Source organism: Ceratotherium simum, unplaced genomic scaffold, assembly GCF_057802395.1.
Source record: "Ceratotherium simum simum isolate JZ-2026a unplaced genomic scaffold, ASM5780239v1 HiC_scaffold_50, whole genome shotgun sequence".
In the NCBI taxonomy this organism is placed as follows: domain Eukaryota; kingdom Metazoa; phylum Chordata; class Mammalia; order Perissodactyla; family Rhinocerotidae; genus Ceratotherium; species Ceratotherium simum.
Genome location: NW_028261266.1, coordinates 137501 through 158464, shown reverse-complemented (window position 1 = coordinate 158464; position 20964 = coordinate 137501). Strand labels below are relative to the sequence as shown.

The window sequence follows — 20964 nt, the reverse complement described above, 5'->3', positions numbered from 1 at the left end:
AAAATCTTTAAAAAAAAAAAAAAAAAAAAAAAATACCACATCTTCTTTATCAGTTCTTCCCTTGATGGGCACTTAGGTTGCTTCCGCGTCTTGGCTATTGTGAATAATGCTGCAGTGAACAAGGGGGTGCATGTATCTTTACGCATTGGTGTTTTCACGTTCTTTGGCTAGATACCCAGCAGTGGAATAGCTGGGTTGTGTGGTAGTTCTATCCTTAATTTTTTCAGGAATCTTCATACTGTTTTCCATAGTGGCTGTACCAGTTTGCACTCCCACCAGCAGTGTATGAGAGTTCCCTTCTCTCCACACCCTCTCCAACACTTGTTTCCTGTCTTGTTAATTATAGCCATTCTCACGGGCGTGAGGTGATATCTCATTGTAGTTTTGATTTGCATTTCCCTGATAATTCATGATGTTGAACATTTTTTTTTTTTGAGGAAGATCAGCCCTGAGCTAACATCTGTGCTAATCCTCCTCTTTTTGCTGAGGAAGACCGGCTCTGAGCTAACATGTATTACCAATCCTCCTCCTTTTTTTTTTTCCCCCCAAAGCCCCAGTAGATAGTTGTATGTCATAGTTGCACATCCTTCTAGTTGCTGTATGTGGGACGCGACCACAGCATGGCCGGAGAAGTGGCGCATCAGTGCGCGCCTGGGATCTGAACCCGCTAACCCACGGGGCCGGCCCTGTTGAACATCTTTTCATGTGCCTGTTGGCCATCTGTATATCTTCTTTGGAGAAATGTCTCTTCAGGTTTTTTGCCCATTTTTTAATTGGGTTGTTAGTTTTTTTTGTTGAGATGCATCAGTTCTTTGTATATTTTGGAGATTAAGCCCTTATCAGATGTATGGTTTGCAAATATCTTCTCCCAATTGTTAGGTTGTCTTTTCATTTTGTTGATGGTTTCCTTTGCTGTGCAGAAGGTTTTTAGTTTGATGTAGTCCCATTTGTTTATTTTTTCTATTGTTTCTCTTGCCCGGTCAGACATGGTACTTGAAAATATGTTGCTAAGACTGATGTCAAAGAGCATACTGCCTATGTTTTCTTCAAGAAGTTTCATGGTTTCAGGTCTTACATTCAAGTCTTTAATCCATTTTGAGTTAATTTTTGTGTATGGTGTAAGGTAATGGTCTACTTTCATTTTTTTGCATGTGGCTGTCCAGTTTTCCCAACACCTGAGACTACTGTCCTTCCAAGGCCACCGCCACTGGGAAGAGTAAGTCTCTTCCTGCCATCTTACCTGGCATATGGCACGGGTGTGGAGAGATTTGTGCGTGGCTGCCACATGCCTTTGTAGGCATCCTCCAGAGAACTTGGTGGACGTGTCTCCGAAGTTCATCGCTTTCTCTCTAGTTGTTTGGGACTTGCTTGTCATTCTGAAATGATTCCTGTTGAGAAAACATTTAATTTAAATTCAGTAGCCCTATTTTGGGGAAATGGTGTGTATAGAATTCAGATTACATAATTTTGCTTCTGTATGTTTTTGATAAAAATTTTGTTGAAGCTTGTCAAAATCTTAGTATAAATTAGGGTAACAACTAGAGTATCTCCATCTTTGAGCTGGCTAAAGGCATATTTTAAAGTATTCCAGTCTTCCTCAATAACAAAACCAGAGGCCTTCAGCAGGACCCCTCCCCTCTTGAGACCCCATCTGTCAAGTAAGGAGCTTATTATACCAGATGATTTCTGGATTCCTGATGGAAAATTTTATAAATCTATAATCCAGCCTGAATCAAGTCTTGACTTAAAAAATGGTTTTTCTGCACTCGACACTTCAGAAGGATCATCTTTGGTCAAAAGTTACTTGGCAATACCCTTCTCCCCGTGTGGCTGGTGGGGATGAGGTGCAGGCCCCAGTATGGTTAATGAGTCAAAGTCAGCAATGGTGTTGGCGTCTCATGAACATGTTCTTCTCATTACAGTCCATTATTATTGAGCTATTATTTATAAGGTTCATGCCAACAGATAATTAACCAGAAATTGGGAAACTGTTAAGGTGCTGTCGTGTCGTCCCCCCCCCTTCCCCCCCCCCCAGGAGAAGCCGAGGCTTTGGGATGTGATTATATCAGCGTCAAGACGTCCTGGTTCTATTTCCAGGTGGTTCTCAAGAGAGACAAAAACAGGAGGTAGTAAGCATGCAGGACGTTAAACTGTGTGAGCAGAGATTCAAGGAACCCTTCACCCTCCAGAATGACTAGGGGGTCTAAAGTGTTAGTCTCTGTGGTTGTCTAGTTATAATCTGTTTGAATGAAGCAAAGGTATGCTGCGCTTTAGGTAATGATCAAATAAAATAAATAAATGTGAGTTTTGGCCTTACTACAAACTAAAGCAAAAGAAAAAAGACATAGTCAGAAAACTGCATTTGGTCATGTGGGTTCTGGATGAAAAGACAGATGCCTGGATTGGAAGATGAAACGGTTCAGTCAGGGGGTGAAAGAAAGAGAGAAAGGAAAAGCATGCAGTGTATTCCAGAAAACTCTGCTATTAATAAAGAGCAATCAGCTGAGACCTCAATCAGTTACAGCCCCTTGAGGTGGTATCTGGTTGTGATTCTGCTTTTTCCTTGGCTTCTGAAATCTACCGCCGTTTCTGGTTTAATGTCTCTTTCGTAATACTTGCCTGTTTTTAATAAACTTTATTGAGTAATTACCTCTTTTAACCCCCTTTTCTTTTTCTTTTTCTTTTTTTTGTGAGGAAGATCAGCCCTGTGCTAACATCTGCCAATCCTCCTCTTTTTTTGCTGAGGAACACTGGCCCTGGGCTAACATCCGTGCCCATCTTCCTCCACTTTATATGGGATGCTGCCACAGCATGGCTTGCCAAGCAGTGCGTCGGTATGCACCCGGGATCCAAACCGGCGAACCCCGGGCCACCTCAGCGGAGTGTGCGCACTTAACCACTTGTGCCACCGAGCCGGCCCCTTAATCCCCTTTTCAAAGTCTTAAAAATGATTGTTACTTAAATAATCAGCAACAATTATCAGGGACAGAAGCAACCAGCAGGCCTTGTAGTTGTGTCCCAAACACAGAAATCAAGGGGAAATCTATGAAGGAGACTTTTTTCAAGAAAGGTAGCTAATTAAATAAGGTAAATGGGGGAAATTATGCAAACAATATCTGGAATAATCCTCTAACCGCCCCACGTTATTCATTTAGTCATTCATTCGACTGTTTTTGAGCATCTGCTCAGTGGTAAATCCAGTGCTGAGTTCTGGGTACCTACTCTGACCTCTGTCCAATGGCCTTGTGTGTGGCAGGTGAGGCAGACCCATAAATCCTTAGGAAAAGTAGAAGGGCATTCTCACCTTTTAACCAATGAGGCCAGTGTCAGTTTCTTTAGAAAACTGGGAAAAACTTGTTTTTGTTAAATCAACTAGTTGTTTGACTGACTTGACCTCTGAAGTCAATCAGAATCATTAATCAAGTAGACAGCTATAGGTGGAGCTGGACCTGAAAGTTTTAGTAATTCCTACTATGTCACATTTGCAACTCTTATCAATTAAAGTCAAATCAGAGTTAACTCAATAAATGTTACTTAACAGATACTTGCTAAACATGTGCTGAATAAATGAGTGATTATTCATTCAATTATTCATTGAGTAATCCTGAAATCTATTTCATTCCTTCTCAGATTTTAATGTACATATGAATGATGTGCTAGTCTTATAAAAATGCAGATTCTGATTCAATCAGCCTGGAATGGGGCCTGAAATTCTCCATCTGTAACAAGCTCCTAGGAGATGCCAATGTTACTAGTCCATGAATCTCACCTTTAGTAACAAAAATGTCCTTAGTAGACAACAGTCATATAGGAAGCTACTGAAAGTCATGGCTCCTGCAGTATGTCACATTTCCGTCGTTTATCAGTGGTGTGGTCTTCGGAAAGTTACTTAACTCTTTGAATCTTACTGTCCTCATCTTTTAAGTAGGGAAGGTGATACCTACTTCACTCATTGTTATGTGAATCAAATGATATAATGAGTATTCTACTTATATAATCCCTTATCTTTAATTAGCATTATTATTAGTCCTTAAGTAGAGGTGATTAATGAGGATCTTTCTGTGAATGCATAGTAACTTTATTGGCAAACTAATACAAATGAGTGTTCTGAGATGTGAAGCCTTAATGAAGTGCTTGCTAGACATACAGGCACACACACGTGTAGCATATTTCTTAACTACTAAAGCAGTTAAGTATGGGACCCGATTTTGCATGGTTTACAATAGGATACTCTGTCATTGTAGCATGTTAATTATTATTTACAAAGTCATTGTTAAAAATGAGATGTCCTTGTATAACAAAGGCCCACAGCCACTATTGTATGGATAGCACAGAAAGAGGTTGGAAATTGATGATTTATGGATCAGGAAATAACAGCCCTCAACTCTCCTGACTTCCCTAGCCATGTTGGGCAGTTTTGCATCCCCTTTTGGTTGTCAGCTGTGTTTGTATTAATGGTGATAGCTTTGCAGGCTGAAGCAGGATATGTACGTTCTTGGAGGTGCTGTCTGGAAATTCTCCCAGCATGACTGGGAGGCCAAGGGCAGACTGTTGCTGCTCATCCATCAGAAGCATCATGTGTTCTGACCTCAAACACAGTCCATGTCATTCACTGTCACAGGACAAAGGGTCTGACTCTATTCCCACGCGCCAGTGCCCACTAAACACTAGATGGTGTCGCCTTCCTTTGAGAAACATTTGTACGTTAATTTTTGCATTTACAGCAGGCCAAGTATTAGACTCTATGGGATTTGGAAAGCTTGGAAAATGATTTTAAAGAAGAGCTGCAAATATTTAAAGATTTGAGAAGTAAGATATGCGAGAATAGTGAAAGAGAGAAGGTAAAGCCAAGGGCACCTCAACACACCCTCTTACTAGGAACATTTGGAATCAACCCCCACACCCTGCATTAGATCTAATGATTCTTCTGTTTACATTATTCTAAGAATTTGCTTCTATTCATCTTATAACACGCATTTAATTCCATCATATGTCTGGTTATTTATCACTTATTTCATTTCATCTAGGAGGTTGTGTAGATACATGCCTTACTCATCCTGGCTATCTCCCAGAGTGCCAGAAATAGTGATTTCTTTCAGTAAATGTTTGTTAAATAAATACATGGTGTATAAATGACCAGCATTGCATACATATAATTAATATGGTTCAGGAAGTGTATCGCCATACTACATCATTAATGCAAACATAGCTGACAACCAAAAGGTGATATAAGGACATAGAAATTGTGTTGGAGGAGACTAGAACTAAGCATTGTCTACAAATAGTCTGAGTGTCATGGTGTCACTGGCCTGTGGAATAACAAAGAGATTCAGAATTGTTTACTGAGAAAAGTATAAAATTTACTTGCAAGAAAATTTCTATTCCGGCAAGTTGAGATGCTCCATTAAGTCAAATACACAGTTATCTCTGTATTTACCGCAGTAAAACATCTGTGCCATCCCCATGCCTGGTGCCTCTGAGCACCTTGCTGCTCTTCTCTTAAACAGCAACACACTGCCTTCTCTTCAGATTCTCCAAGGGAATCCAGTCTTGACATGAGAGCTACTAGCTGATAGCAACGGCCTCTCTGGGACAGCTGAAGTTCGAGAGGCATGGGTCATCTGTTCCCGAGTCCATCCTCCTTCAACACTGAAACTGGTCTGTCTGGTCCCAATGATCCCATGATTGCTAAGTCTAAAGGATACCTCTCAAACTTTATGTAACTTGGCTTATCTGCAGCAGTTAACCTGGCTGACCACTCTCTCCTTGAAAGGCTCTCTACGGGCTTCCTGTAACACCACACTCGCCTAGTCTTCCTCCTTTCAGACCCCCCTTCCCAGTCTACTTTTCGTTTGCTGTGCCTTAACTACTGATGCTTCTCAGGGCTTTGTCGTCCCTTCTTCTCTCCTTCTCAGGCTACACACTCCTTTGAATGCCCTCATCTTCTCTCACAATTTTAAGTATCGTTTATCCCCCTTCATATGTAATATGAAGCTTCATATGTCACACTCTCCAGATTTAGTCAATGCTGCATTTTCAGTTTCTAAAATGTAGCTGGTACGTGCATGAGGAAAACTCAATGTCAAAATGTGAAAAATGCAAAATATAGGCATGCGCGATTTTGTGTTTGGAAGCCAGGCATCTGTCTTTGAGCCCGCGTTAGAAATCCACAGACTTGCTTGATGCTCTGCCCACCCTCTCGCACGACCTGTTGTTTCCTTGACCCTCCCTGAGCTGCTCTCTGACCTTTGCCTAGACTCCACTGTTGGGAAACCTGACAAGCACTTCTTGCTGGACAAGAAAAGCTGCCATCAAGTTTCCCAGAAATTTTCCACCGTTCAGAAAGGGTTTATGCTTTACCAAAAGACTTCACCTTGGGGCCCTTTCAAATAACCAGCTCTCCAAGGAAATTTAGTATCTGAATCAGCTAATCAAAATGAGACTTACTCACGTTTGGAAAACATGTCTATGATTCTGCCTCACTTTATGTAACTGATATGTCCCTGAAATATATACAGATTGGATAGTTGCAAGCTGAATAATAGTTCAAATCTGTTAATCATGTTGTTAAGGAAAAACAGAAATACTTCTATCAAGTAAATAATAAGCACCTAATATATCTGTTATGCAAATTTGAACTTTACGAAATAAGTGTCCTTATTTTTGGAGGCATACTTGTGCGCACTAGTGTACAAGAGAGGGAGAAGGAGAGATTAACACTTGTCCAGGACCTGCGAGTGTCAGGGATCATGCTGGGGACTGTGGCCTGCCGTTATCAGAGAGCTTAGGTGTGGTTTGGTTTGGTTTTGTGTGTGACAGGATCTAGGCCAGAAAAGCACTTTTGTTCCATAGTCAAAATATTTTTGCTCCCCCAGATCCAAGCCTTTGAGTTTGTTTTTTCCCCACTGCCATTCCGCAGGAAATTCACACCAGACAGACTCCTGGGTATTTCTTTCCACTTAATCTCTTCCCTCCCTTCTCCTTTTCCTGAGACAGTTCAAAGGGACAGATCTCATGGCCAAGCTTTCTACTATTAGGTGAGTTATTGACACAAAAATAAGTATTAAATATGTGTAATATATAAAGTAGTATAACTGTATATGTGCATGTATATACATATATAATACCTGTATATAGTACAGACACACACACAGGAAGAGAAAGGGAGTTAGTTTTGTTTTTCTGCCTTGGCTAATGTAACTTAGTTTAAGTGATAGTAACCACTCGAGGTCCCTGGGAGCTGAGTCCTTCCATGTCTGTAGCTACATGCAAGCCTCTTTGCTCCCATCTGGTTGCTGGAACAGCCTCTTAATTCCACTTGTCACAAAGATGGGGGCAGTCTGTGGGCCACAGCTCCCAGCTGTTTGACAAGAATTTCTTAACTAGAAGCATAATGGGGTGGGAGAGACCTGGAGAGCACTTAACCTGCATTAACAGTGAGAGAAGAACTCAGGCCCCACCTTCCACTCTGGTCACCTTCCAGCCATCTGCTATTCCCCTCCCCCCAGCCACTCCTGTGGGCTTGCAGATGTGAACAGCAGCACTTGTGTTAACAACTTGGGGATGCAGGAAGCCAGACCCCAGGAAGCAGCAAACGTTTCCCTCAGGGAGGCCCTAGCTTGGGACTTCTTGTCTTTCCTATGTCAACAAAGCCTTCCTTTCTTAACTCACAGGCCATAAAATAAGCCGAATTACTGTTTTTTCACCTTCCCCTCTGGGTGGAAAGGGCCCTATTAGGCCCTTTATAAAGCCAAATTGTGTTGATTTTACTCTCATTAATGGCTCCAACTGCTAAAAAAAAAAAAAAACCATTGGGGATTTGAAAAAGATGTATCTGAAAAGTAAACAAATACACAAACTCCAGTTCTTATTCCAGAAGACTGAGTAGGAGTGCCTCATTGTGTCTCACGTGGTGTAATGAGTAATAAATTGCACAGCAGCTACATAAATATGTCTATACTCGATGTGGAGAACGGGTAATAACCCAACAGCTAATGTAAATGGATGTTTACTTCTGAAATGATGGGAACCCTATAATAATACAAAATAAGCTGACCAAAATTGAAAGAAATGCGGGGGGCCGGCCTGGTGGCACAAGCGGTTAAGCGCGCGCACTCTGCTGCGGTGGCCCAGGGTTCGCCGGTTCGGATCCCGGGCACGCACCGACAAACCACTTGTTAAGCCATGCTGTGGCAGCGTCCCATATAAAGTAGAGGAAGATGGGCACGGATGTTAGCCCAGGGCCAGTCTTCCTCAGGAAAAAAGAGGAGGATTGGCATTGTATGTTAGCTCAGGGCTGGTCCTCCTCACAAAAAAAACAAACAAACAAAAAAAAAAAATTGAAAGAAATGCAAAACATGAAGTCCTCATCCCTGTTTAGTTGTTGTTTAAGGAAGAGCAGAGTAGGAGGATGAAGCAATAAGCAAGTATCAGACATTCCACACACTGGATCTGCACATACACCACATAGCACACGGGCATAAGTAGACACACACACGGTCAGTTGCTGTCCACTGCGGTTCTGCCTCTTTGGAGCACAGGAACCTCTGCCTCTTTGCTGCATGCCTGGAACTGTTTTATATCATGCGAGCCTCTGCCTGACGTCGTGGCCTTCCTTGCCACTGTAGGCTGATCCAAATGCATCCTGCCAGCTGTGTGTGTCCCCAGCACCTTGCACAGTTCACCTTTGCCACTTAGTCCCACCACTGTCCTCAGCCTCTTCCCCCTTAGCCACTTTCTGCAGAAGCTGTCCAAAACCCGTTTCCTCTGGGAAGCCTTATCTTCAGATGTCCAGTGATTTTTTTCTCATTTGAACTCTCAATCCCTAATTATCTTTAACAGTCATTTTCACACCATTTTCTGTGAGGTGCTGTTATTTCTCTTGATACGTGCAAAGATCTTACCTCCCAAAACTGAGTCATAAACTCGGGAAGACATTATTCATACCTTACTCTTCTCAGGAGCCTTTCATCTCCCAGCACGTTGGCTTGGATGGAGTAGGTGCTAAGTAGATGGGTGCACAGGAATGAGATGGAACCAGAGAGTTGTGTATTGAGGCTATTTAAGCCTCTACCTTTGGACCAGAAGATTTACTAGCAAAAATTTATCCCTTGTCATTATTTTTGTTAAGGAAGATGGTCACCTATTCTTAATGGGGTGAATTTCTGACGGGCAGGTAAAGGAATTGTAGGTAGAATCTTAGGTAATAGAGTGAGGATTGACCAGGTCAAGAAGATGAATGCCATTGCAAAAGTGTCGTCTTTGCATATATGTGTGCTATTATATATAGTGTGTTCGGGGACGTCCTCACTGGTAAGCGGACTTGGACAGAGACCTGAAGGGAGTGAGGAAGCAAGCCATTGGCTTATTTAGAGAAGGAGAGTTTCAGGCAGAGTGTGGAGCAGGGCTACAGACGGCAAAGTGGGAGATGCTTGGAGTGTCTGAAGAATGGAAAGAGACCAGCATGTGTTGAAGAGTGTAAACCAATAGTAGTAGGTAAAATCAGAGAGTTAGCTAGGGCCTAGATCGTGTAGGACCTGGAAGGGACTCTGGTTTTTGCTCTGAATGAGATCAGAAGCCATTGAATAGTTTTGATCAGGGGAGAAAATTTATATTCCATGTTTGAAAATCTCACTGTAAACTTGAATTTGTTGTCAGCTTTAGTTCGTGACACAGTATCATCATTGCTGTATGCTTGGCACTATTTTATATCATTTTTTAAAAATGAAAACTATACTTGAACTTGTCACTCAGACCAAAACTGTAGCCCTAACTTATATCTACCTATAATTCTTAGTGGTAATTCTTTATTTGCCATAATTATTATTCATGGTAAATTGGCTGTATGGTATTTCCCTGGGAAGTGGGATTGCTGGATCATATATGGTAGTTCTATTTTTAATTTTTTGAGGAACCTCCTTTTTTCCCTAGTGGCTTTACCAGTTTACATTTACAAAATAGATGGTTTTTAAAGGGACATTGTAATAGTTACAATAAAAATTGTTGAGAAATGTGACTTTTTACTTTTCAATAAATGGATTCTTACAACACTATGAATATCAAAACATAAAAGTTGATCTACATTTGTCCCAATATTTATTTCTTTTCTGCTAATTGTAGCTTCAATGACACATTAATTTTTATGGAGATGGTAATGCATCTATCAATATTTAAGACATTTCTTGAACACCTATTTTATGCACAAGGAAATGCCAGCGTCTTCCCACATCAGTGATAAATTATAGAGATATCTTGATAGTATGCTTGCCTGATTATTGCTTTTTTTACCCAGTATCATTTTCTATCTAGTGTCTGAGAGAACTGGAATTGTTTAAGAGATGAGTTAGAATGAAATAGAACAAAAATATCTTTGGATCGTGGTATTCTCATATACATCAAAACAGTTTGCAGTAAAATATTTATGGTACTTTTTAAAATATAAGTTCTCTCTGTTAAGTTTTAATAACCATGGTATGAGATTTAAAATATTTTAAGCACAGCTCAGAGGAACTTTATGTGGTGGAAGCCAGTGATGTCAGAAGAACAACTGTGGCCTTTTATTAGCATTTATGATTTGTAGCACTCTTTCTTGCCAATTTTCACAATGCTCCTTCCTTTTTTTTTCCCTTCATTCAAGTCTTGAACTAGAGCTTTTGGCCCCTGGGATCAATCTCCACTAGACAGCATGAAGCAAAACTTCTCTCTGGCTCTGTGCTTTAGCTCTTCCTGGCTGGAATTCAATTACATGTAAGACACGTGGCTGTTTCAAATTTAGTGGATTAAAAAAACCAAAACAAAACAAAAAAAGGTTTGCTTTTGAGGAAACACTTGTAGATTACTAATAATAATACTAATAGGTATTATTTGAGGCTAGAAACACCTGGAATTTAGAAGAGCCCACTTGATAACTTCTCCTTTTCATGTGTAACCAGGGTTGAGGAATCTGAATGATAGATGTGGGATAAAAACAGGATGTTGATGAGTTTTTCATCAACCATTGTCTTCATTCCATTTTAGATTTTCCTTCTCTGAGCCTTGAGTATATCTGAGTGGAAACGGCAGCTTTCTGGCCACTTTCATGTATTGATTAGTCCACATTAAATCAATTCATTCTCACACTCAGTTGAACAATTCTGTTTCCCCATTGTTCCTACCTCTCAGATTGGCCTGACCTGCAGTGTAGACAGTGTAATCTGTTCTTTCACTCTTGCTACCTTCTTTCCCTGTATTCCTGGTTCCCAGAGGGTGAAAAAGGCATTAGGGAAAGAGGAGTCAACATTTGGAGTCTGTGATGCTGTTACAAGGGCTTGAATGCTGAATTTCATTTAGATTGTGTTTTTGAGCTTATGGAGACTGTCTGTTGGGGTCCTCACATTGAATGGTTTAGTGATATGGGACATACACTCTGTCTAATCACTAGAAACCCTTCTTCATTTCACCTTCCCCTGTGGTATACACTATGGTCTGTCATCACTGAATCTCCTCTCTGTGGAGGATACTTTCTTGGACAAGGTCCTTTATGAAAACGTTGGGTGAAGCTGATTTCCAGAATTTCCACTGGCACATAGGAACTCAGTGTGCTAGAGATTGGCTAGTTGCTCACCAAAGCCATTTCCTTTTCTTTCTGGGCACAAAGCTGTTCTGCACTGCCCAGCTTTCCTTGAATTTGATATGGATGTGTGACTGAGTTCTGGCCAATGAAATGTAAGTGTAAGTGCCACTTCCAGGCCTGGCCCACTAAAACTTCTCATGACATTCCTCCATGTTCTTTTCACATCTGCCTCCTTGAGGCAGGTGAGTGCAGAGACCTTGGAAGGCACCTTTGAAAATGATGGAACCACAAGATGAAATAATCTGGATCCAATTAAAGAAGAGCTGTTTGCTCCTTTATAACTTTCATGATCAAGAAATAAATTCTGTCAAAGTCAAACCTTTACACACTTCAGAGTTGATCACAGCGGCTAGCAGTACTTGAATTCACTCGTGTTCTAGCTAGTCTGCTCAGATTTAGCAAATAAAGGGCATCAACTCAAATTTGAATTTCAGATAAACAAGGAATCATATTTAAAATCAGTATGTCCCATGCAATATTTAGGAAATGCTTACATTAAAAATTATTTGTTGTCTACCTGAAATTCAAATTTAACTGGGCGTCCTGTATTTTATGTCAACCCTAATTCTTACCACACTAAAAGGTGGACACATACGGCACTCCTAATGTTTCCCTCTCGTCATTCTACCCTCTGTGGCTGCTCCATCCAAAATCTAATTTTCAGAAATGTATAGAAGAGAATCAGTGTTTAGCTTCTACCTTCACATATGCCTTGAGACTCCAAAGGGAAATATGCCGGTCTATTCCAACAACTCTCCCACTGAGTCTTCTCCAGCGCCCTGGCAGTTTCTCCAGCTCAGCACCCATCCGTCTGGAGAATGTTGTGTGGGCCCTGCCTTCAGTAGGCTCCCCAGTCTCCATGCAGGATTCTCTTAGAGCCCAGATAGCTTTGTTTGGGGCGGAGAGTATCACCACGTTTCTCAATAATCATGTTCCTCAACACTCAGATAAGTTCTTTCCTCTGATGAATTTGAGCTTTTTTCTTATTCAGGCTAGAAAGGGTAGTGGGGGTGAAGGGAGCAGAGGTCTGGCCAAATCTTAGTAAATGCTGTGACTGTGTGTCTAGAAGCCCCTCTTCAGAATGTGGAGAAGCTTATTGCCTGTTGCTCTTTTTGAATCTTCAGCAGGCATTGTGAGACAACAGGAAAAGTTCCATTCACTATCCAATTAAATATCCTTAGATCATCAGAAATTAGGAAAATTTGAAATGTATTTGCATGCTTTTAATATCACTTCAACAAAACGGCGTTAGACAATCAAATGTAAAATAGCATCTCTTTTGTCCAGCATAATTCTATGTCCTTGAATTCACAACTTCGATACAATAAGGTTACAGTTGGCTCATAGCTTACCAAACTCGACCGCAACCCATACTGTGTGGTCTGTGCTTTAGTGATGTGCTTTGTATGATTCTTTCTTTGTCATTATAATATAATATTTGGCAAAATGAAATACTAAATATTAAGTTGCAGTTTTTTCCTTCACTTATTTTAAATTGTATAACGTATATTTCCCCAAAAGTTTGATTTCCTTCTAAGAAGGATATTACATTTTTTCAGTTAAAGGCAGTACAATTTAATGCACTGAAACCTGATATAATAATTCTTTCAGGGTTCAGAGGAAATAATGCCCCTGAAAAATGAGAGCAACATATTTTCAAATCACTTTGAACAACACGAAATAGTATTTTTTCAAAATAATATACTATATGAGAGATAAGAAACAAGCTCTAGCAAATCTGATTACAAAGTGGGTAACAAGCTTAGGTCAGAGACAAACATTTATGCTATTATTTTTAATTTTTCAGTATCAGCTCCTAGATCCATGGGGGAAAAATGAAATAGAAAAAGAAAGGGACTTAAATTATATAATTTTATTACATGTTATTTATATTATACAATATTCTGTTTTCTCAAACTAATTTTCTTTAGTTAGTATTGGAAATATTTGGTTTAATAAAACAATACAGTTTATTATGGGATAGATGCTAAAAGCAAAAACAGAATGTATGGTGATCTAATATCTATTTAGTAAAAAAGTAAGGAAGCCATTTGATGGAAATCAAATTTGGTATTTTACATTATGAGTTTCACTCAATATTAAGAAAATATTGAAAACATCTACAAAGAAAAGATAAACAACACAGAATGTATGGAGCCTTATTCTTAACTCTAGGTAGAAAATATTAATCTAGAAGAGGAGTTGGCAGACTTTTTCTATAAAGGTCCAGAGAGTAAATATTTTAGGCTTTGCAGGCCACATGGTCTTCATAGCGACTACTCAGCTCTGCTGTTGTAGTGAGAAAGCAGTCAGAGATGATGCACCCGTGAGTAAAGAGGGTTGTGTTTCAGTGAAACTTGGTAACGACAGGCTGTTGGCTAGATTTGGCTCAAGGGCCAGTGTGTCCCCTCCTGTTTGAGAATAAGTACACGTTATATTGCTGTTTCTCCCAAGCACAGAAACTGTGTTCTGACCCTGATTCACTTCTCAGTTTACAAATAATTTCTGATTCTGGTTCACGCCAGTGTTAATTTCCCAGCAAGCCCTGCCTTCCCTTTGAAACTCAGGATTGGTATATTTAAGGCGTATTAATTTCTTCATAGCTAGGATTTTTAAAGAGAATATACTCTAAGTCACATCTATCTAATCATTTGCCAAGCTGTTTGTGTTTTTTTTTTTTTTTTGGTGAGGAAGATTAGCACTGAGCTAACATCTGTTGCCAATCGTCCTCTTTTTGCTGAGGAAGATTGGCCCTGGGCTAACGTCCGTGCCCATCTTCCTCTACTTTGTATGTGGGATGTCTGCCACAGCATGGCTTGATAAGTGGTGCGTAGGTCGGCACCTGGGATCTGAACCTGTGAACCCCAGGTCACTGAAGTGGAGCGTGCAAACTTAACCACTACGCCACGGAGCCGGCCCCTGTTTGTGGTTTTATACTGATGAAAATGTTGAGACAACAAAGTCTACTATTCAAAAGCAAATGATTCTTTCTGGAGGGGATTATACTTTTCTTAATCCATTTGATTCTATTTTTAACGTGATTTAGAGAGGATCTAATGATAGCACGTAGTTGGGTTTTGTTTTGAACAGTTGAAATTTCTCATCAAATATTTATAATTTATTTACTGCTGGTAAGAGACATTTTAATGAATTATCATACTTGTGGCTGGAGCTCTCTCTCTGCACAGCAGAGTACTTCCTTGAAATGACCTTCCTAATTAACTGCTACATGGGATGAATAGTATTTGACTTTAAAAATAGCCTCTTGGTGGCCATGAGTATCTGTCCCGACCTTTGAATCCCAAATGTGTATGATTCATTTTTCACTAATTCGTTCAGCAGACTAATTCAGCATTCATTTGTGGAGGCCTATTATGCGTAACACGTTGTCCGGCATTGGATGAGCATTGGCTACATGTGAGGGTTGAGTTGCTATTTGTGAAATCAGTAAAAAAAGAATAAATACTCCAAGAAAAAAAAAATAAAATAAATTTATTCCTTTGCATAAAGAAATATTTCTAGCTTCAGTATCTTAAACCACCCAGGGCGAGATGATGGATCCTATGGGAAAAGAATGCCCTTTTGAAGATGTCTAGTGAACGTCATACGAGGGAAACTTTGAACTAGTTCCCAAAGTTATTTAAAGATTTAGATGCCTTTGCATCTATTTTCTCTTCCTTGGGTTCCCGTTTGTTTCATTTTATTCTCTGTTTCTGAGCCACTTTTGGTTGGTTTCTTTCCTTCTACTGCAATGAGAAAACATTTTTGACTAAAATTGGGTGCTCTTAAGTATCATCATGTATAGTTTTGTCAGATGCTCACTGAACTTCTGTCTTCCTACCTCCTTCCAAAGTTCAGCTGATTCTCATTATCACGGTAGTGATGTTCTATAAAGTGGCTGTGAGCGCTGAATGAGTGAGCACTGAACCACTCTGCTAGGGGAGATACAGGGTTAGGTTCCTGAGAGTCTCTGGTCACATTTTTGTCAACCAGTCAGTACATGACCTTGTTGTATGTGTGTTTCTGTGTAGAAACACCGCATTTAATAGATGTCATTGATTCATTAACCTTGCACTCATGGCCAACAATGCTATAGCTCATGCCCAAGTGAAACTTACGTAACACACGTATTTTCTCCATAAAGCTCGTCATTCTCATGCTTAGAAAGGCTAGAGAGCATTTCAGCTCTATGCCTTGGAGACCATTTTAAATAGTGAGATCACCAACAAAAAGTACAAAAATGCAAATAATTTGGCAGTAAATAAACTGCAGAAAGGATACTTGTTTACAGAATGAGAGCTGAATCAAGAAGGCAGAGCATCATCCTGTTTGACCTCGGTTGGGAACATGCTCTAAAGGTGACTTCAGATTTTTCGACAGTATGCCTTTCTACGAATGACCATGAAACCACTTAAGTGTTAATTTTGAGGTGACAAATGCATTTTAGCAAGTAGGCGAATTTCTAAATATGGAATCTGTAGTAATGAAGACTGACTGTGCTTTTGTCCTATTTTCTTCTTTTAAGTCATGTTTTCTATTTAGTTCTCTTTAATTACCTTATAGCAAGATGGAAAGGAAATAGATCCTTCTTATTACTTGACTTATATGTTTTTCCCCACTTAATTTGGCAGTCTACACACTGTCCAACTGTTATTCTTTTATTTATTTATTTATTGTTTGTTGGTTGGTTTGTTTGTTTGTGAGGAAGATCAGCCCTGAGCTAACGTCCATGCCAGTCCTCCTCTTTTTTTTGGTGAGGAAGACTGGCCCTGGGCTAACATCTGTGCCCATCTTCCTCCACTTTATATGGGGTGCTGCCACAGCGTGGACCGACACGCAGTGCATTGGTGCGCGCCCGGGATCTGAACCCAGGTCGCCAGCAGTGGAGCACGCACACTTAACCGCTACACCATGCAGCCGGCCTCCTGTTATTCTTATATTGATATGTTGATATTTATTGATATTTATTCTGAGGGCTTACTTTCCCCATTGTTAAAGAATAGAGAGAAAAGTTGACTGGTGGACTTAGCAGGCAATCATATACAATTTGTCTTAAGGTACAACTCTCATAAGGCAGTATTAAGAAATGGAATAAAATATATTCTTGAATTATCTGACAACATTTTCAGCTTCTGCCTAAATGATGAAAATCTGTGCAAAATTCACTCCAGTAATAATAATTTCTTACTATTTTAAGTAATGTGTTTTCTAAGTCCAAATTCTATGCTGCATAAAAAAATTATTTCCATATTAAGTCCTCTTTGCATACTAGAAAAAAAATTTTATGATTGTAAAATTTGAGTTATTAATAGAAAAGCATATGGTACCATATCATTTTTTTAAATAAGGAAGTCTTAGAATATATACACAGTTATGCTGTTCAGAACAGACCCAAACAAAATAGTAGCCTGGCATATTTTTGACTTGGTTCCCAATACCTGCTAGACCTTAAGCTCCATGAGGACAGAGACTCTGGCTCCCTTGGTCAAGGTTATTTCACTTGGATAGAACATAATGCATGACACGTAGCAGGTGCTCACCAAATGTTGGCCAAATAAATGAGTGAATGACTCAGTTTATAAATACTGCATCCTAAGGAATCATAAAAAAATATCTCCTTGAAAGTCTGTCACCCCAGGGTTTTAGAGCCCTTTAAAAAAAACCTTTTTTTTTAAAAAAATAATTTTATTTATTTATTTTTCCCCCAAAGCCCCAGTAGATAGTTGTATGTCATAGCTGCACATCCTTCTAGTTGCTGTACGTGGGACGTGGCCTCAGCGTGGCCAGAGAAGCGGTGCGTCGGTGCGCGCCCGGGATCCGAACCCGGGCCGCCAGTAGCGGAGCGCACGCACTTAACCGCTAAGCCACGGGGCCGGCCCAAAAAAACCTTCTTTAAGATAGCTTTATTTTTTCTTGTTGGCAGATTTCAAATACTTTTACAGGTAATCGTATGGAATAATCAATAATCATATTTTATCATAAATCCATATGAGTTAAAAAACACAAAACATTATTTTGGCTTTCCCAGGTGATCCAAATTTCATCACCAGCTTACTGACACCTAACTAGCCAACCATTTGGTCTATGTCTCTATACTTTCTCTTTAACTTTACATTCTGCTTCCAGTCAAAGAAAAATTGAAGTCAATACAAATAAACTATAAATCAATAAAAAGATTACTAGAAAATCCCTAAATATTTGGAAATTTAAAAATATACTTCTACAGTAATATACGGGTCAAAGAATGAATTAAAATGAGAATTAGAAAATATTTTGAACTGAAGGACAACCAAACACTACATATCAGAACTCTGGAGTGCAGCTAAAGTTGTGGTTAGAACAAATGAATAGCCTTATATCAGAAAAGGTGAATGACTGAGAATTAATGAGCTAAGCATTGCTCTGAATAACTTGGGAAAATGCAGCACAGGACAACTAAAGAAAATAGAAGGAAATAAAGTATAAATAAAAGAACCAAAAATATTAAGATAGAAAACACACATACATTATAGAGAGACCTAACAAAACTAAAAGCTTATTCTTTGAAAAGACTAAAACATTGGTAAACACCTGGATAAACTGAAGAATAGTAAAAAAAGGAAACAGAACAATCAGTAAGAGGAATGGAAAAGGAAGCTTCAGTAACATTCCTACAGACATTAAAAAAGTATCATTTACAATAACTTCAAAAATATTAAAAAAGAGAAACCTGGGAATAAATTTCACTAAAATGTGCAAGATCTCTACAAAGAAACATATAAACTATAATTTAGGGAAAATTTAAAAATCTTAATAGTAAAACTTTTCATGGATTGGAAGATTCAATATTGTAAAAAGTCAGTTCTTCTCAGATTGACCTGTGGACTCAGCGCAATGTCCACCAAAAGCCCAACAGTGTTTTTAGAACTTGAAAAGCGTATTCTAAAATTTATATAGAATTACAAAGATTCAAGACCAGCCAGAAAACTCGGCAGTAGAAGAAAAAAGTGGGAAAATTTGCTCTCTTAGATATTAAGACTTTTTATAAAATTAGTGTGGGTAAGACAGTTGTTGGTGTAAGGATAAGTGGAGAAATGAAGCTGAATTAGAGACCAATAACAGACAAACACAGACACAGTGTAGAACAAAGGTGAATTTTCAGAGCAGTGGGAAAATGATAGACCATTCAGTAAATAATGTTGGATTGTTGAATTTCAAATTAAAAAAAGGTAAAATAAATTTGACCCCTACCTCACACTTGGCACCAAATGGATTGAAACTCTAAATGTGAAAGGGAAACTGATAAGTCCACTACAAAATAATGTAGAAAAGTAGCTCACTCTTGGGGGGTTAAGAAAATATTTCTTTAACAGAACACACACAAAAAACTAACCATAAAGGAAAATATTCATAGGCTGGAGTACATTGAAATGAAGAAATTCTCTTTATTCAAAGACACAAATAAGATAGTGAAAAGGCAAGCCACAGAGTAGATGTTTGCAATGCATGTAATTTAAAAAGTGCTGGGGCCGGCCCCGTGGTGTAGCGGTTAAGTTTGTGCGCTCTGTGCTGGCGGCCCTGGGTTTGGATCCTGGGCGTGCACCAATGCACTGCTTGTCAGGCCATGCTGTGGCACAGTCCTATATAAAGTGGAGGAAGATGGGCACAAATGTTAGCCTAGGGCCAGTCTTCCTCAGCAAAAAGAGGAGGATTGGCATGGATGTTAGCTCCGGGCTGATCTTCCTCACCAAAAAAAAAAAAGAAAAAAAAGTGCTTGTTTTCTGAAACTGTGAAGATTTCCAGTAAATCTGTAAGAAAAAATAGAAAAAAAAATGGCCATAAGAAATGATCAGGCACTTCAAAAGACAGTTTATGAAAATGCCCAAAAAACATTTAAAATGTTGCTTAATCTTATTGATAGTTCAGTTAACAATAATTAGAAAAATGTAATTTAATCAAGAAGAGAATATGATTGTACAACCACCAGAATAATTAAAATTACTAACAATGCCACGTGTTGACAAACATATAGGGCACCGTAACTCCATACCCTGTCGGTATGTTTATAAATTGCAGCTACTTGTGAAAACTGTATGATACCATCTACTAAAGTGAAGACACTCACTCTGTGATCCTTGCAAATCAACAATAAAGAGCTTTACATCTTCTAAGAAAAGAAGTTTCCAATAAGTAGATGAAGATGAAGTCTGTTCCTGGGGTATCTGTAAAAGGAGGTATCATCACCAGATACAAATGGGAACTGAAGAAATTTTCTAATCTTGTTTACTAGACCGAAGACATTTCTAAACAATGAACGGGTGGTGTGAAAGATTCGTGCATAATGTAGAACTATCATTAAGGCATCAAATGTCATTTGACAGAAAATTCCTGCCGACTTTCAACAGAGGCTGCATGGCCTTCAGCGATATGTGACTCAGGTGATGGAAAAATGAAGCATAAGTTTAGACAAAATAGGAAATGCTAACAAAACTTTCCCGTTCTCTGACATAAGACAAAATTATATTGTCAGTGCACAAGGTGATTGGGTCAAATATAATTTGTGCCTTAATAAGTCCAAAATAGTACCTGAAATAAGTCTAATAAAACTTGTGTTAAGAAAGCATTTTGTCAAATTTTAATACTCAGCTTTTTTCCTTTTTTAGTATTTCATAAAATAATGCTGCACATAGAATCATTGGCATCTTAGATTTGATGGTGTTCCACGTGGTATTGCCTCCCCTGTGCTAATTCTCGTACATATTCATAGAACAAAGAAAAGATGAAAAATATTTACGGCAAAATATTAAAAGTGTTTATCTTTAAGAATTTCATGTTATTTTAACTTATAAGATCTGTCTGTGTTTCTGTACGTGAAATATTTTTAATGCTGGGCATGCATTATGGAGTTAAAATCTCACCAGTGCTAAGAGGAATGGAAGGAGGCTTGCTTGTAAGGGGATCTGTGACTCCTGAAATGTCTAGAACCACTGCTCCCAACAAATAGGTTCAAAAAGGACCAGGGCATCAAAGTTTAGAGACCCAACCTCAGAATTTCTGATTCTGCATCTCAGTTAGAATTCTGAAATTTGCTTTTAAAGAACTCCACAGGTGATTTTGATACAAAATTAGGTTGGGGAACTATATAGCACATTAACAGATTTTTCCATAACATGAGGTGTCCTCACGTCAAGTGAAGAGGTGATTACCCACAGTAACACTGTTCACTGACCATCCCCTGGACAGTGCTAGCCACTAGACTCAATTTACAGAAATAATGAGGTAGATAGTAAAACTCTCTTTTTGTAAATATGTACTCTTACTGGACAGTTATCTCTAAGTTGGTGCCTATCTATTTGTAAGCAGTTAGAGTCCAT

At 39.1% G+C, this 20964-nt stretch overlaps 1 protein-coding gene and 1 long non-coding RNA gene across 44 annotated transcripts in view; one reads left to right on the top strand and one right to left on the bottom strand.

Annotated features, from left to right (window-relative positions):
• LOC147911169 (uncharacterized) overlaps positions 1–20964 on the top strand; it is a 159688-nt gene that overhangs the window by 6303 nt on the left and 132421 nt on the right. The window contains exon 4 of one of the 42 annotated variants that reach the window (XR_015551490.1): positions 2036–2626. The exons of the other annotated variants lie outside the window; for them this stretch is intronic. The gene's annotated coding sequence lies outside the window, so the exon portion shown is untranslated. Of the gene's footprint in view, positions 1–2035; positions 2627–20964 lie in introns of those variants that run through there. 42 annotated transcript variants of the gene reach the window in all.
• Positions 19012–20964, bottom strand: part of LOC147911171 (uncharacterized) — a 7494-nt gene continuing 5541 nt past the window's right edge. The window contains exons 2-3 of one of the 2 annotated variants that reach the window (XR_015551504.1): positions 19716–19812; positions 19012–19398 (exon numbers count right to left, since the gene is read on the bottom strand). This is a non-coding gene — a long non-coding RNA (uncharacterized LOC147911171). The remainder of the gene's footprint in view (positions 19399–19715; positions 19813–20964) is intronic. The other variant, XR_015551505.1, reaches the window with a different exon arrangement.